Source organism: Liolophura sinensis, chromosome 9 (assembly GCF_032854445.1).
Source record: "Liolophura sinensis isolate JHLJ2023 chromosome 9, CUHK_Ljap_v2, whole genome shotgun sequence".
Classification (NCBI taxonomy): Eukaryota; Metazoa; Mollusca; class Polyplacophora; order Chitonida; family Chitonidae; genus Liolophura; species Liolophura sinensis.
Genome location: NC_088303.1, coordinates 8,859,134 through 8,874,108, shown reverse-complemented (window position 1 = coordinate 8,874,108; position 14,975 = coordinate 8,859,134). Strand labels below are relative to the sequence as shown.

Below are 14,975 nucleotides of genomic sequence, written 5' to 3'. Positions count from 1 at the left end.
TAAATGAGAGGAAGGTTAAGAATGTATTTGGATGAATTTTCCTTTGTTTCGGCAATTTCCACTCGTTTTTAGAATTGTATCCCTGAACCAGTCCTGTAATGCTTATATATGGTAGCTTATGCTTACAAGTATATATAAATGTATGGAGTTTGTGCCGGAAACATTTTATCTTGCTCATATCAAGCTCAGCTACTTGTAAAATATTACTTGATGTCAAGCAACACACTAACTCTCACTGAACCTAATGTGATTGGATTAATGCCTATTTTTTACATTGTTAATTTCATGCTGGTGGCTGGTTTGGGGATTTATACATAGTTTGATTGAGATTGTGATGCTTTCACAAAGAAAAACAGATTGTTGAATGACTTGTGGCTATCACTGAATTCAGCCGATGTGCGGCACACAAGTGAAAGTTGATCCCTGGATGTTCGCTTGTGATGGATTATACAGATAACCTCACTGAAACAGACTTGATTGGTTTCATTTGAGAGAAAATTGTTTGTATCATCACTCAAACACTGATGACAGGAAAGTTTTCACCGGAAAACCGAATAGATAAATCTATCAGTTTACAACTGTAGGATTAGACCTTAATTCCTTTGTCCAATCAAGTAACTATAATGGAAAGAGAGATAAAAACCCGGCAAGAAATCAATATGACTGAGTTAAGGTATAGCATTTCCTGTTCCTCTTACATCATATCCTCACAGACCTATCTGAAATATTGGCCAGTTTGTCTCCTTTTTAGTTATCTGTACCACACAGCAATTGGCTAAAAAGTAAAAATTTCCTGGGAGCATAAAGTGGTCTCCAGAGGTATTATAGCAGCTTGTTACGGATATCCAGGGAATGCTTTATTCCATCGTGAGTCAGCATAACCAAAGTGTATATATACAAGCCATCTTTATTCACTACTCGTTTACAGTTTGTAGGTAACACAAACTGGACCATGCATTATCCATCCTACTTATCAATTTCTTTTCCTCACTGAACCTGATCAGATAATTTATTTTCCATGCTCATTTTTAGTAGGTATGATGATGAGCTGGCAGAACTCTGGAGTCATTCTGGTCAGTGATGTCACATGAGCATATATATAAGGATGATATTACAGTCAGAAGAGTACTACCTCATCTCTGAGTGAGGTAATTTCATTTAGCGACATAGCACTGATTATCAAGGTAATATAATGACACTTTCGTTGATGCATCAGAGTACCAAATTACACCATTATTGCCACTGTGAGATAAACCAGAATTCAATGAGTAGAATACCGGAGCACTCTTTTACTCTAGCTTTACAATAACTCTTAACCCCCTCCTAACTACATGTAATCATACATTGTAACAACAGTGGAAGTTGTCTGAGTAAAAGCACATATGTGTATTGGCAAGTCTGAGAAATGCATGTGTTGCCTCACCTCAGGATCATGATGCTGTCTTTGGCTTAAGTCAGACTTAGTTGTAACTTTACTGTAAGTGTTATTTGTGAATTTAGATTTGAACTTCAGGCTAATTTTCATTTTTGTCATGAAAGTCTAAGACAGCTCTTAGTACTAAAATAAGTATTTTAGGTGAGTCAAATTTTAGTGCAGTGAACTGCTGCGCAGTTAAGAATAAGTCTGACTTGATTCTAAGACAGCTATGTGCTCCTGGTGCCAGAATTTCTGGGTTTTAATGTTAAATCATACAGATTGCCTTTGTCAAGTTTGAGAACATTTAACGTCTTTGTCTGCATGGGGCCTTCATAGACCCGGATACAAGATACAGGGTTTAATCCTGGCCGTGGGCGGGGCATTCCAGATTCCTGCAATCTCATTGCCTTAGTCTCAATTGAAATGCCTTAGTGATATATGATCGCTTTTCAAATATTCAAAACTTGTTGTAGACCACTAGTCCCCAGCTAGTATCATGCATGAATGTAGCAAATTGTTGAATGTCATGAATGTGGCATATTGTTGAATGTCATGAATGTGCAAATTGTTGAACGTCATGAATGTGGCATATTGTTGAATGTCGTGAATGTGGCATATTGTTGAACGCCATGAATGTGACAAATTGTGGAATGCCATGAATGTGACAAATTGTTGAATGTCGTGAATGTGGCAAATTGTTGAATGTCATGAATGTGGCAAATTGTTGAATGTCATGAATGTGGCATATTGTTGAATGTCATGAATGTGGCATATTGTTGAATGCCATAAATGTGACAAATTGTTGAATGTCATGAATGTGGCAAATTGTTGAATATAACGGGAATCAGATAAATAAATAAATAAAGGACAGATCGGACTGACCAAAATGGGTATAGTGTACTTGTAGTTGTCAGTGAAGATTACTTTAGGTATTAATGCAGGAAATCAATTTAATGCATTATTCCAAAAAAAGACGTGTGATGAATATTTTCTTCTATTAAGCCTGAATCTCATTTACTTTCAGCCTAAATGAACTTTGGATTAAGTCTTATTTCTCATGTATGAACTTCTAGCTTCTGTGACATGCCTGCAGTCACAAAAACTACAGGTATATGGAAGACATTTACATCGTTCATCATCATCAAAAGTGCCATTTGTGTGATGAGCTATTTGTTTTACTTAGAACCTCAAGTGTAGTATATAATTTGGATTCCTAAAACTCATCATCTTCACAAGAAGCTTCTTCTAAGTTATTTCCACAGTGATGAAAGTCCTAGAAATCAGCTAAGACCAGAGAAAATTTGTCATGTGTAAATGAGATTATTATCCTCCATAAATAAAACTAAAATCAGGAAACTGGTAGGTTGTTCTTCATGCCCTGTGCTCTGAAGAATTCATAAATAAAGACATAAAAACTTGAGGTTCTGCAGTACAGATGGACAGAAATTGGGATTATAATTCTCATGTACCTTATATGTTTGATAGCCCCTTTAGCAAATGAGGGACCCAGTATAATGTGATTGATTGTGAACGTGAAGAACACTGTAAGTTTGGACAAGCCGGTCGTGGTCTGCTGGGAGCATTTGACTACCTCAGGCATGATCTGCTTAATGCAAGCCCCCAGTGTCAGCATTCAGTAGGGACCATCTGCCAACAACTTCACCTGGTCCATTATAATTGTAGCAAGCTGTTATGATGGAGTGTGATGCTAACAAAGGCCAGACAGAATATTTGACAGAATGTCTGTACTTGCTGAAGTGCACAGAGAGGCCACATACATGTATCACATCAAAAAAAGTTTTTTTGATTCTTCAGTATTACTATTTTCAAATTGCTGTTTCTCAATAACTCCTAGAGGATTTTTTAAAGACTTTTATAGCACTTAATGTAGTCATGGGATTGTGACGCCTTTAAATTTTCATTGGTAACATTTGAGACAGGTAGGCCTATTTTCATATTTTCTGTGGAGGTTTTATATTGCATACAAACAATCATTGTGGTTGTTCTGGTTGGGTTGACTACATATTTTAATGTTTGCAAAAATGCAAGTGCATGCATCAGTCTTTAAAAATTACTGTAAATACAGGACTGTATTTATTCACCATGGGTTGAAATTAACTTTTTCGACCATTTGCCCCAGGGGCAAATCCTATGAACAGAAACAATAGGTAAACAGCATTATTGTTAATTAAGAGATTACATGTTCTGAATATGACATCTGTACCAGTCTCACACTGGGTAAAACCGTTTGCTGTGAAGAAACTTAAAATGCCTGGGGCATGCTGACATTTACTATAGCATTGACTTGTGTCCGTTGTATCCAAGTGTTCTTCATGCAACTCACTTTGAGGTTTTGAATTTGAAAGCCTTCCTTTGTTCTGATCTAATTATACATGGTACATGTCCTTCACTGCAGAACATGCTGTCACAATGCAGACTAAGGGTGACCTTGGTGACCTTCATCCTGTGTGACTTATCCAGTAACTCTTAACTCTGAATTGTATCTCTTGATGCCAGGCCTTAGTTGTGATAACCCCTTAGATTAGCAGGACTTTCATTAGCATGCAACGCCCATCCCACTTGGGATGGAGCTCTACAGGTGACTAATTAGAACCTTAATTATTTCAAAGATAAAGAAGAGTTCATGATTGGTTTGTGCATCACTTCCCATGATTCCATTGCACTGCCAAGACATGACTTTGTCATTGCAGGATTATGTTCACCCTTATTTTGATTGGCATCTCCGGCCATCCAGAGAGTATAAACAGATAAGAAAATGAGGGAAGCTAAATTACATTTCTGCCTCAATTAGGATAATATAGAGCCTTTAGCCACGTATCCCTTAGCTAATACTACCCAGCATCTAGCACCCAGTCAGCATGCTATGTAATAATGTATTCAGAACGATTCTGCAGTTCTACTGTATTGCTATTATGACTGATTGCATTTTATTAGGGGCTGTTATCTGTTTTTGCCTAAGTATACAGATGTTTGATTTCTTGTGCATAATTTTAGGGCCATTTTGAGAACATCGTCTTCCCTTGTAATTGTGAATTCAAGGATCCATAAGGCGTACCAATAAGCAGTAAATCAAGTGAAATGTGCCCTGTATGTGGCTCCATATGAAACATCAGGTGAAAGTTGGCATCATTGAAATGGTCAGTTGGTCAACAAGAGTTCATTTACAGCGTGAATGACTAGATCATTTTGTCTGACAGACAGACGAACATGCAGATGTAAAACTTGCTGGCCATCAATTCATTAGAATGATTCACTCCAAACCAGACAACGTGTTAACAGTTTGCCTAGATTAAGGCAAAATATGTTGAGGTGGATTAGCTCTTAGTAAATAACTACCTCTTATTAAATATGTCTTAGTTGTGTTATTTGTATTGTCCACATATCCCTGTTTATTGCATGTTTAAATAATTTCAGTCCATATCGCTGGTGCGATCAAGTTTAAAGACATTTATGGTCATGGAGACTGTGTGGTGTTCACTTAACAGTGGTTCCAAATTTGGGCAAAATCCATTCTGCATGGTCATCTGGAAGTTTCTGATCTAATCAGACCATTAATCTTAAAAGCAACAAGCCTACCACTTTGCTCCCTGAGAAAGTTGCCAGGGTTTTAAGCGAAGCTTTGAAAAACTGTGGTTATTAGTTTTGTGATAGCTGCATGACATTCTGTTGAAATATCATCGAATTTGGCGCAGGAGATTATTCAGATAACACGGAAATGATTGAAATATTTCTGATTGTAGCAATGATCCTGGTGACCAGATACCCATGGGTGAACCCATAATTGTCCTGCATGTCCATGGATACATAACAGCATCCTTGTCAAGCTAAATGATATTAAAGAGATCACTTGTATTTAATACATGTATCTACATGCAAGTAATTGAAACATTTGCTTTTTTACAGAAAAAACATATTGATGAAATTGCCAAGTTTTCAACAATTTTGTTTTCACTGCTGATGTTTTAACCTTTTTATTGCCTTTCTATTTAATATCCAAACCAATATTTTGGCCTACATAGACTCGTATTGCCAATATCAAGCTTGGATCAAAGCTCATGCATTATCTATTGCAGTGATTTAGGATGCTGTCATATGAAATGTCGTTTTACAAATGAAATCCAAGAAATTGACTCTGTCTGATCGACTCCAGAACAAAAACAAGGCAGCTTCGATCTGTCCTTCATTATGGGAAATTACTTCTTTGAGATCTTTTGAAGACTTGACATCTCAGCTGCGGTGATTGTACAAATGTTTTAACTCTAATGAGACCCTTGGGTCGGTCATTTATGGTTATAATTTGAGGCATTGAGTGTTTTGGCTCACATACATGATTATATTCCAATGTGCTGCTGCCACATATAATAAATTTTTACTTTCCTGTCGACCGCTTTGTTGGCCTGATGGTTAGAGCGTTTGCCCAGAAGTCGGGCGACCTGAGATCAAACCCTGGATGAGTCATATACCAAAGTCTTCAAAAATGATACTCTCATCAGTGAGAGGTTAGAGTAGGGAAACATGATTGGGGGTGTGTCACATCTGATGTCTTCAGCATGATATTTCAGTGGTAGCAGCACTTTGGCAGCATGGACTCACCCTGTCACAAGAAGACACGGTACATTTACATACACCTACTGACTCCTCATTGTCATATGACATGTATATGTACTTTTCGGCACTTATTTTAAACCAGAAAACTACCTTTATCTGTAGGTTAAAGTAAGTGCCTGCTCTCTTGTCTATTTCTGTTGATATATTCTTGCATGTTAACTAAGCTACAGGACATTTTATGCAGCTATAGACACTTTTCATTCTTGTGTTCAGCTACATAATCATGAAGTGCTGTTACTAATATTGCCATCCACAGTTAAGGAATTTCATGTGTGTTAAGGACATTTCAGTAAATTGCTATACAGGTGAATTAAATTCCAAATTTAATTCTGGTTATACTTGCACAGTTATTCCCTAAAATAACGCAACTCACCCATCATGTAAATAAGCACATTATAAGCGTAGTACATGTAATTACTTAAACTTGCACTTTAAGTAAATCTATGCATATAAACTTCTAATTCATTTTCAAGGAAGTTTTAAGGTTTGATAATAATCAGATTCCACTCAAATTTTTTGGTTCTAATGTTAAAGGTGGAGAAAGCATAAAAATGACGTAAAGTTCGTATGAAAGAGTGCGAAAAGTTATTCCTAAATGTGGTCTTCAATATGTTTTCCGAGTTTTCCTTAAGGAGAAAAAGACACTTGAAAAAAAACTTTTGCATGGTGGGTATTTGGGATCACCTTTTGGAATTTATAGTCTTTGTTTAATAATGTCATAAATGAGGATGTAACACAGGTGTAGTAAATATTTTTGCACTAGAATTTGTTCTTTTCAGGTAACAAATGTATTAAACATCAATTCGGATCATATTTTTATTTTTCATATGTTCATAAATGTTATAATTTAGGCTAAATGGATATGTTTCGATATAAACAACAAATTTACATTCAAATAAATTTATTAGACAACCGTCACATCCTTATTTAGAACATTATTATGCAACAAGGATTAATACCAAAAGTTGGCCCCAAATACCCACCATACAAAAATATTTTCAAATACCCTTTCCTCTTGCAAAAAAATCCAAAAAAACATTAAAGATCATATTTGCGAATAAGTTTTGATGTTCTATCATCCGATTTTGGCATCATTTTTATGATTTCTTCCCCTTTAAGTGTCATACCACACATGCACCACATTTGGCATCATTTTTATGATTTCTTCCCCTTTAAGTGTCACACCACACATGGACCACATTTGCCATTGTTTTTATGATTTCTTCCCCTTTAAGTGTCACACCACACATGGACCACATTTGGCATCATTTTTATGATTTCTTCCCCTTTAAGTGTCACACCACACATGGACCACATTTGGCATCATTTTTATGATTTCTTCCCCTTTAAGTGTCACACCACACATGCACCACATTTGCCATCATTTTTATGATTTCTTCCCCTTTAAGTGTCACACCACACATGGACCACATTTGGCATCATTTTTATGATTTCTTCCCCGTTAAGTGTCATACCACACATGCACCACATTTGCCATCGTTTTTATGATTTCTTCCCCTTTAAGTGTCATACCACACATGCACCACATTTGGCATCATTTTTATGATTTCTTCCCCTTTAAGTGTCACACCACACGTGCACCACATTTGGCATCGTTTTTATGATTTCTTCCCCGTTAAGTGTCACACCACACATGCACCACATTTGGCATCATTTTTATGATTTCTTCCCCGTTAAGTGTCATACCACACATGCACCACATTTGCCATCGTTTTTATGATTTCTTCCCCTTTAAGTGTCACACCACACATGCACCACATTTGACATCATTTTTATGATTTCTTCCCCTTTAAGTGTCACACCACACATGGACCACATTTGCCATCATTTTTATGATTTCTTCCCCTTTAAGTGTCACACCACACATGGACCACATTTGGCATCATTTTTATGATTTCTTCCCCCGTTAAGTGTCACACCACACATGCACCACATTTGGCATCATTTTTATGATTTCTTCCCCTTTAAGTGTCACACCACACGTGCACCACATTTGCCATCGTTTTTATGATTTCTTCCCCGTTAAGTGTCACACCACACATGCACCACATTTGGCATCATTTTTATGATTTCTTCCCCGTTAAGTGTCATACCACACATGCACCACATTTGGGATCATTTTTATGATTTCTTCCCCTTTAAGTGTCACACCACACATGGACCACATTTGGCATCATTTTTATGATTTCTTCCCCTTTAAGTGTCATACCACACATGGACCACATTTGGCATCATTTTTATGATTTCTTCCCCTTTAAGTGTCATACCACACATGGACCACATTTGACATCACAGTCAGTATGGTGATTTGTATTTATTGGGTTTTTTTTACTGCTTTATGTCTTGTTTTTCTGAAATCAATAATGATACTTGCCTTTATATATGGAGTTTCATAACTTTCAGATTCATCATGATTACAGTTTGCTCTGTTAGAATTTTTTTGAATATATATCTGTTTCAACTGCAGTCTATTTTATACTTGTATATTAAAGCATTGGACACTGACTTGAGTGCAAAGTTCTTCTATACTGTATTTTAAATTAACACAGCTGTTAATTTGCCCTGCAGATTTTGCATTGTCATCGTTGCCAGTTGGTGACAAGAAGCTATTTTTCACCAGTTATGTGTGACCCTTTGCCAGCTTTCTCGCTGTTTCATTTTACTTTCTATGCTGTACGGCTTTAATTATATTTGACAGATGCATTTTGTTGTGCATGTTGTGAAAATTGAGAAGTTCATATAAAAAAAATGTATCAAATGAGGATCTGTAGCCAGGTGTAATTATCAAGAAATTTGTTCACGCTGCCCTCTCAACAACAGTGAACGTCAATTCAAATTACACTGGTTATAAAGGCATGTTGTATTCATATTGAACAGAAAAGTAGTTCTCTGAACCCAATTTTAAATTTGCTTATTTTCATTCTGGCGATGATTTTTATAATTTAACAAATTTTGACGCAGTTTTGAATGGTATATATATATATTTATTGTAGTAAAGTTACATATTGCATAGGTATAGAAGTGTGAATTTAGCCTGTATGAAAGTATTTCGAATGCTCATTAAACAAAAAAGAAGTTTGGTTAGGACTCCACCACCACCGGTCTATTTAATATTCCTTGATTTCATTAGGAATATACTTAAAAACAAATCTGTTTGTTTCAAGTTAACTGCAGCAATATGCCTTGTTTATGTGGTTATTATAAGGCGTGTAGACTGGAAAATTAAGAGGATTCAGTGGCACACGTACTTTCTTCACAAGTTCATTTGACTTTTATGAACCAAAGAGTGGTTGTATTGATGCAGCTATGTTGTCTCAGTATAAATGTACGGGAGTGTCTGTTTCCATGCTGGCAAAACGGAATGGCAGAACCCTGCAGACAAATTAGTGGCGTCTGTCTGCAAATCAGATTAAAGGATTAAAGCTCTCATCCATGAAGAGGGAATTGAGTGAGGAAGTGTTACTCTGACAGCATAAGCCACCGACCAGAAATATCCCAAGTGAAAATTGAAATTCAAAAAGAATGGCTGTATATAGGGATTCAATCATGATTGGCAAGCCAGACTGCTGTTCTTTTGTGTATTGTCTTAAGTCAAGGTGTGCCACATCCATTGCCCTTGAGGTGGGTATGAATTGTGCTGGGAAATCGGTAGACATATGGGTTTGATCATGGCTTCTGGTCAGGTACAGGACAGGCTCTATCCCAGACAGTTTTAGCTATATGGCCTGCTTTAAGCCAGTTCAGAATATTAACATTGGTGTCAGAAGTGGCCGTCGTGGATATCAGATTCAAAACACAGCCAGTCAAAGAGTCAGAGGCTCTTTGTATTGAAATGAACCAGTAAAGGCCCACAGATTCTTGAGTCTTGGTTTATCACATTGATATTGATTTCACTTCATTGATAGTTAATTTTTCAGAAGTTATATGGCCTATGAAAACTCACACTAACTGCATGAAATTAATGGCATATGAAATGGAATGGCAAAATTTATTGAATCTGTTGAATGTATAATGTGAACCGCAGTTGTGCTCTTAATTCACTCATTCATATATCATTGTAAACGCTACACGTGCATATTTATATTCTGTGTCCAGCTGTCATTATTTTCTCTACAGCAGAGGTCGGTATCTGCTTTCCTCCACCCATGGACCTTATCGCCATCATTAAATACCAATAAAATAAATACACAAGTCTGGATCAATATTACTGAATATTGTACACTGTGCTATAAAATCTGTTACATTTGTTATGAGGTTTGTAGAGCATCCTAAGACGTGTAAGACCTAAACCTGAACAAGTGAATAAAAACTGTTTTTTTGTTTTTTTTTTCATGATCTACATCTACATAGTGAATTGTTTGTTTTAATGTTTGTGATACCTATAAACTGGGCACGGTCTCCTTTTTTCTTTAGTTCCTGAGGATAAGAAGTGTCCCTCTTGAGTATTATGTTAGCTCTGTGGTAAAGCTCATGTCGTTTCCTAGGGTAAGAGGGTAATCACAGATCCGAAACACTACATTATTAATTACGGTCAGACAGACTGGGAGTATTCAGCAAGTTAAAGCTAAGCTTAGCTTGTGCTGATACGGCTTCCTGTCAAGTCTGTCAACTTTCAGCTAGTTTAAAATTAGTCTTTGATTTTTATTGGTTGACTTGGTGGCTCAGTGCAGTAGTGTGAAAATGTATGTGTTGACTACAGAATCACAAAACAGCAATGATTTCCTTGGTTTTGATTGATCTTTGCAAATTGGGTCTCTGTGCAATGACTGAGCTTCAAATATTATCAGATTTTGATTTGTTTGCAGATTCATTTTGTGGTCAAGTTAAAGAAAAGCAGCTTTATCCAAGGTTTGCATATTTGTGATGGGATATATATTCTCTAAATTTCCTACTGAATAGACTTAGCTGAGACAAGGACATCTGGTAGTTAGTCTGTCTGTATGTTGGCTGGTGTGCAGGTCCCATGCCATGAAATTTTTAACTTCCTGTCTTTTAACATTGATGGCTATCAGTGCTCAATCCAGGTCTTCTGAGCATTTAAGGTTACCTAATGCTGCCCCTCGCCCAAAAGGGCCATTTGGTTAAGGAAAAAAATCATTGCTTAACTGTTTCGCTCAGTGCCTTTTTTGTCTGTGTACATGACATGTACTGTTTCTGTTCAACATATTATAAAGATACACAGTCTCTGCTGATTTTCTGGCAGTGCAGAGATGGTTTCCTGAGTTAAAAACTGCACTTTTCATCATGCTTGTTTAAAACAGCTATAGCTAAACTTCAGCTGATAGGCTGGGAATAGCCTGGACTTGTCATGTGATCTCTCACACCAGCTAATCAGAAATGATTTTATTACATACTGCTAGGTCATCAAAGAAATTACTATCAGTGCCTGCAAACCTGTATGTCATTGAGTCATTGAAAGTTTTCTTTCTGTCAAATATTGAACCTTGTGTATTAATTTACATGCAAGGTTTTTGGCTTTGTTGTGTATTATATGTTACAAGAAGATCATTCGTAACTAAAAGTATGATTGGTGTAAATATGTAAATGGTGTACACCAAAGACCAGGTTTTGCTCACTTTTGGAAAATCTTACATGTACATCACATTTTTTCATTAATGAACAACAGGCTGTAATCATCGTCATCATTGCGGGAAATTGCATTGTGCATTTTTAAAGTACATCGATGATAATAATGTAGCAGCTAATTGTTTCTGTTGATATTGTCTGTACCAGAGACAATTTTTGCAAAATTATCCGTTTTCTTGGATCAAAGGTCAATATAGACTTTATAATGTTATAGGTAGCTACTAGTCCAGGTCAGATTATTGGCTTTTCTCAAGACATGATTAACACTCAAATGGGGGTGGCTCAGGTATAATATTTTAGAAAATGTGTAATAACATAATGTATGTATATACTGATAATATGTGATAATTAATTTATACATACATCTATAATATATAAAAATGTTCTTACCTGCTGTATTTCATTACTATACATTTCATAAAACAGGCATGGCATGCAAACATTTTGAATGACCAAAATTATACAAAACAAATATTTTTTTTTATACTCGCAGATTTAATGATGTAATTCTTCCATTGTTATGATTGCTCTGCCGTGAACAAAAGGCTGATGCATGCACATTTGTAAAAAGCTTTTAGCTGTTTAATTTATCTGTCAGAGGTATATCTATTGTTTTGACAGCTCCCTTTGTACTCTTTAACGTCTGTGTTCTTTAAGATTTCCATTCTGAATTGCAGCCTTTCTGTACAGCTGTACATTTTGAAACAACCACAAAACGGCTGGTAGACATTAATGGGATGATTCCGTGCTTGATAAAGTTGACTTTTTAAATATAGCAAAACTTTCTAGGAAATACAGCTGTCAAGTATATTAATTTTGAAGTCTTTATTCTTTTCTTGAACACAGTAAAATAAAGGGTAATGAAGGTGAGAAAGTATTTGTGGTTGTCACCATTATGCACTATATCCATCTTAGAAAAGCCTGCTGTGTTATTGTAGCAGAGACGTTTTCTCGGTACACGTATTCAACGGTTCTGACAAGACTGATAATGTATCCATCAATTCAAATGCATTGCTTCATAACAATATGTCTAGGTGCCTATTCTCCGGGCTGATGCTTGGCTCTATCAGGTTAGTTATCGGATTCCCTTGGGCTCTATAGTCTTGTTAATGTTCAATGTTCTGGCAGGATTGTTCTTCCTGTTGCTGATACATGTGATATCAAAAGATGCTGAGGAATTTTTTTTTGTCTGTACATGTTGAATATCACTGACACTTTGGGTAGTTTAATTTCTGAATGTCATTTTAGTTTTAATTCACAAAGTGTTGTTGTCAATTCAGAATTGGATATGTAGTCAGCATGACAAAGTCAAATTAATGTTTAAACAAAGTCAAAACCCTATAATTATGTAGTGCAACAATTAATCTAATTAAGTCAATTATAAGTTTCAGGTACTTAAAAATTAGTAATTGCAAGATGTCAGTTCAGGATCACACTCATTAATTTGGTAAATGAAATCTATGTTTTCCAAACTTGTTTAAAGATTTATTCATATTAAGATGTTAAGGAATAAAATATGGATGAGGACAGTATGCCTATTTTCTGATTCACATACAAAATTCCTACTTTCTCAAACCATATATTCCATTTTTTGGGAGAGGATGTTATGAAAATGTACCAAAATACTATTTTATTATAAAGAAATCTTTCTTAAACTATGCAATCAGCAGAATGAAAAAAACACACATTTAAATTACTTCTTTGAAAGCTGAGTGTTTTAGTTCAGGGTGAGTTGAGGCTAGCTGTCACGGTTTCTGTAGAAAGTAGTGGGTAGAGTATGGAGTTATTCACTCACCTGTGGTCAAGGAGCACTTTGCTATAATTATAGCGTAGGTAACATGTAATTCCTGGTTCAGGCCGAAGCACCTCTATTGTACAGTCCTCTGGCTTAGGCTGACCATGTGCACGCTCACAGTAGGGGGAAGTGGGCAGCTCTTATCCTTACCGGATGGTTTGTCACTGAGACACTGTACTAGCTTCTGTCGAGCGCCGTCAATAATCTCAGCCTTAACCGTAAGCTAAACACTGCTGCCTCGCACGGGCTTCACTAACTATCACCTCTATTGAACTTGTTGCTGTCCTGAGGCCCCCATTGCTTTCTGATTGGCTAAGAGTTCTGGGAAAGCTTTTGTACGGGAGACTGAGAAGAAGGCTGAGATGCTGAACTAAGCTGTATTAATGGGTCTAGGGAAACCTAGGGAATTCAGGAGAACAGAGTTACAGTGTAGGTTTTTCTGTGGGTTGTGCTATCAGATTGTGTTACCATAAAGAATCCAGACTCTTCATCGAACCATTCACTCAGATTTACAGAGACTACTTTAAAAATATACCAAGAGAGATAAGTGCCTGTCATCTGGAAAATCTCTAAAAAAAATTTACCTGAATTTTTTTTACAGGATAGTCCTCATCAGTTTGCTTGATTGTAAGAGTTTGATTGATGTTAGGTGTTTTGAAAGCTTTGTCCTGCTGGAAAAATTGAAGTCTCTGCATTTTTTCTTATCTTAAAATGTAGTTTGGAGGGTGGGAGGTGTTACGTCAGATACATTAATTGCATTTAAATATTTTTGTATTCACCTTATGAAAGACTGATGTGAAATATGACTGACATTAGGGAATACTTGTTTCAAGAAAACGTACTGTAGACGTATACATGACATACACAGGTATTTAATACTTCCGATGACTGATTCAGATTCACCTGGAAAATTACCACTTTGTTTTCATTCATTTGTGAGAAATGTTTTTTTTTTTTATATAACACAGTTATGAACACATGGAAATTTGTCAACCAGTGATGACATTCTTTTTCATCTGTATATGAGTGGTTTGTAATCTTGGGGCAGTGATTGGAAGGGTTTCCTATCTGGACCTTATTATCGTATACCTGGAAATCTTTTCTTCTTTGTACTTTGATTTGAAACTTTGTGTTAGTAAATTAATATAGTTCTTAACAATGGCCTTGACAACACCTTTCATTCACACAAGTCAAGCCATTTGGAGAGGAATACATGTAAATCAGAGTTCACCTCGATCCAGACCTTAAGATATGTAAATCAAGAGCTTTGTTCAAAGTCTATTTTCACAACAGTTAAAAAAAGTTCTCCAGGAGGAATTGGTATTTTTAGATTTAAATTGTTGGAATCCATTAAATTTCTTTTGGCCTACAGATTGTAACTGAGTGTAAGCTAGGTAAAGTCCGTGTTAGATGTCACTTGTAGGTTGGAAGAATTTATCTTGATTATGGCATAAGCAACAATCCAACAATATAATAACGGAAGATCTGAATCAGATTTTTTCATACATTCTTATGGATTCGGTTGAG

The 14,975-nt window shown here is 36.1% G+C and overlaps 2 protein-coding genes across 3 annotated transcripts in view; one reads left to right on the top strand and one right to left on the bottom strand.

Annotated features, from left to right (window-relative positions):
- LOC135475527 (FMRFamide receptor-like) overlaps positions 1 to 13,495 on the bottom strand; it is a 39,167-nt gene extending 25,672 nt beyond the window's left edge. Inside the window, exon 1 of the mRNA XM_064755452.1 lies at positions 13,449 to 13,495. The gene's annotated coding sequence lies outside the window, so the exon portion shown is untranslated. The remainder of the gene's footprint in view (positions 1 to 13,448) is intronic.
- Positions 1 to 14,975, top strand: part of LOC135475526 (leucine-rich repeat and coiled-coil domain-containing protein 1-like) — a 199,378-nt gene that overhangs the window by 41,531 nt on the left and 142,872 nt on the right. The gene's annotated exons all lie outside the window — the stretch shown is intronic.